General features: G+C 35.7%; 1 pseudogene; it reads right to left on the bottom strand.

The window, feature by feature from the left end:
- Window positions 1-274: 274 nt before the first annotated feature.
- LOC103006979 (olfactory receptor 10AG1-like) lies at window positions 275-1,212 on the bottom strand (annotated as a pseudogene).
- Window positions 1,213-3,660: the final 2,448 nt, after the last annotated feature.

Genomic DNA, 3,660 nt, shown 5'->3' with positions numbered 1-3,660 from the left:
AAAATCTTAACAGATGGGATTTTTTTAATGAAATATGTGATGCACATTAGTCTTTTATTCATAAGACAGGATTATTCTTTAGGCATAACGTATAGAAGATACTTTGACTCATACGTATTTAAGCACAGTAAATTGCGGGTTAGTATTTAAAAAGTATCAAGAAGTACAGTATAAACTAGAAGTGGTTAACTTCTTAACGGGGGAATGCAGAGATTTAAAAAATTTCTCTGGTAACTGGCAAACAGTTAAAACATTTATAAATAAACTCCTCATGCTACTTTTTAAGTAATAATTTTCTCAGTTCAGCAATCACATCCTTGTTCCAAAGGCTGTATATCATGGGATTGAACATGGGAAGCACTATGGTGTAGAACAGAGAGAGCAGTTTGTCAGTCCTGCAGAATGACTGGATTTGGGCCTTAAGTAGGTAATGGTAGCAGATCCATAGAATAAAAGCACAACCAGCAGGTGAGAAGAACATGTGGAGAAGGCCTTGGCTCTTCCTCTGGCTGTTGGCAACCTCAGAATAGTGCAAATGATTTTGCTGTAGGAGGCAAGTATCAACATAAAAGGGCTGGCAACAAACAACAGAGCTACTACATAGACTGACAGCTCATGCACAGAAGTGTCTCCACAAGCCAGCTTCCGAATGGGGGGTATGTCACAGAAGTGGTTAATTTGGTTAGAATTACAGAAATGCAGAGAGAAAATCTGATGTTTGCCCTATCTGCACTGGGATTCCACTGATCCAGGAGCCAACAGCCAGCTGGATGCACATCTTTTGGTTCATGACTAGGGGATAGTGCAGAGGCTTACAAATGGCCACAGGTGGTCGTAGGCCATCATGGCCAGGAGGAAACCTTCAGTGGTTCCCAGCATAAGGAAGAAGGACATTTGGGCGGCACAGTCCAGCATAGAAATGCCTCTATCCTGAGTCCAAAGATTCACCAGAATCCTAGGGAGAGTGACAGACACGTAACAGATTTCCAAGGAGGAAAAATTTGCCAGGAAAAAATACATGGTTTTCTGTAGTGCAGGGTCAAGCCTAGTTATTACTATTCTGAGGCTATTTCCGGTTAAGATAATGATGTAAATGATGGAGAACACCCCAAAGAGTAATCCTTGGGGGTTCGGAAGGTCAGAAAATGCCAGGAGTACAAATTGCATCACTGTGGAAACCTTGTCTTCTGCTTTCATTTCTTCATATTGCATCTGCGGGAATGATTCATTCAGAGGTGCCGTTATTTCACTTTCATTGGCTCTTGCTTTCTTGTGTATAAACAGGATGGTATGCCTTCTGATGTTCATTTCCCTATAAAAACCAAACCTATAATTCCAGGTGCTCTAAAAGTACAGTGAAGTATATTTTTCTTTATTATTAAATCTATCTATAAGAAAAAACACTCCTGCAGTCTGTTTTTTCTGCTATATATTTGGTTCTGAAGACATGTGATTATAATTTTGCTCTTCATCTGAACACTCAAAATGCAAAATCTGAATTTATGTTCAGTTGTGACAACAATTTCATGTTTTCAACGGACGTGATATTCTCCTCACCTCTTGATTCTATTTTTCATTATTATCAATTCAAAATTAATTTTATTGCTCTTGTAAATATTTTGTAAGCCATCTGAAATAGTTTTGGGGACAAATACAGTTAATTTTCAAATACGATGGTTTTCTTTTGGTATTTCCAAAGTCTTGTTTGACTTGACATTCTGCACATTTAGGCTTTTTTCTTACAAATAAAATTGATGAGCTGACTACTCAGTATTATGGGATGTTATTTAATTGTTAAAACTGTGTATTTCACAGTTTATAAAATCAGCAGTCATAATTTTTCTTCAGATTTTTCAGCTTGGAGAAAAGGAACTTTAAGTTGATCTTCCTGTCCCGGACCACACGAGAGGTACGAGGCAGGTATATCTAGCACTGATGTTGAAGCAAGCTATTCTAACTAGAATGTACACCCCTCACACACTTATTGTATAAAAGAGACATCAGCCATAACTCATCTCTGAGATCTTCCTAAATTACCCACGTCTTCAATATTTGCTGTTTTTCTGCTGACCCCATTTAATTCAATCATTCTTTGTTTTGCATACATGTGTGTTCATTCATGCATATGAATGTTTTGGGTTGAGGTTGTCCATCTTTGTAAAGTACTTTTTTCTTTGCTATAGCTAGATTTTAAGGTTCTTTTGATATTCTATACATCTTTCTATGCAATACATAGTATATTTTTTCCACAAAAGTGATTACTAACTTCTTGAATAAATTAAAAGGAGTCAACTTGACTGCTTCTTTGCAATAGTCTCCAAGGGTGTAAGCAAGGGTTCCTACCCAAAAGTCAGAGCAAACTCTCTCCCTCCTAGTATAGTTCAAACATGCCTTCTGTGGCATGTGTGTGGGGTAGTGTATTAGAAATTATATTTTTGTCACTCACGCTTGCTGAAGTAGCAAATTACTGCCTTATTTTCAGTTCGTGGTACATAACTTTCATTTTATGTGTTAACTAATTTGAGAGTCCACAGAGACTAAGTCACCGCAAAGAAGAGACACACCTATATCCATATTCTAAGGGAGTTAAGTGAGGACAAGGGTCAACATTTCAGCTACAAAGGTATAGACACACATGGGACAGAAGCAACAATCTATTCAAAACTTGGGCATCCTGAGGAATTCTCTGAGTAAGAAAAAAAAGTTATATCATAATTTCTTTTCCCGTCCACAATATTCTAGATTATATTTTAAGGTACAAAGGTATTTAAACTTACCCTATTGTTGTATAATTCTCCCAAGGAAAATGTGATTTTAAGAAGTGTAAAAATGCTTTAACTGAGTCTTTAAAATGGTCAGAAACTAGTGGCTAATAGGAGACATTACTAAGATATGATTTCATGTGTATAAGACTACATACACAACACTGCCTATTTTTTTTTTCGCTACCTTATCCTGACACCTTTAACCATGTTTTATTCACCTATTTAATTCAATGTAGAGTGTAGTAGTTGGACACTGATTAAAATTGTTTGTTGAATGACTCATCAATCTTTTTAGACTAGTAAGCATAATGCACTTACCTTTGATGAGTTAAACCATTGCCTTCAGAAACTGCCAACAGCTTTATTCATTTTAGTGTATCTTCTTTTTATGTAAGCTCTTCTCTCATTTTTTGATCCTCTCTCTAAATTATTCCTTACTGTTCAAGTAGGGTAGTACATTTGAAAAGCATACTGAAACTCAGGTACAAAAATAGCCAGAAAAAGTTGAACAACAGAAGTTGCAACCAAAAATACAGTGTTCTACATTTACTGAAATCTTTTTTATCCTCAACTTTTTATTTGTCAAGTGGAGCAGGATTTTATGAATATTAAATGGAATTATCAATGCAAAATCATGTGTAAAATAAGAAATATTAAGATTATTCAAATCCTACCCAAATTATATTTAATCTTCTAATCTCAATCTCACCAGAGACAATTTTCTCAAATCTTGCAACACTGCTGCTGGTTTCTGACTTCTGGAAAACTTTAGATACTTCTAATTATACACTCAGAAAGAAAACCACTAAATAATTCAGCTTATGTAGACACTTTTTTTTTTACCCAAGTAATTCATGTTTATTTTTCTGGTCTTTCCACTTTTCTTTGGTGTGAG

The sequence above is a fragment of the Balaenoptera acutorostrata genome, chromosome 9, assembly GCF_949987535.1.
Source record: "Balaenoptera acutorostrata chromosome 9, mBalAcu1.1, whole genome shotgun sequence".
Lineage (NCBI taxonomy): Eukaryota > Metazoa > Chordata > Mammalia > Artiodactyla > Balaenopteridae > Balaenoptera > Balaenoptera acutorostrata.
Note: the sequence above shows the minus strand (reverse complement) of the source record. Positions and strands in the feature narration are given on the sequence as shown.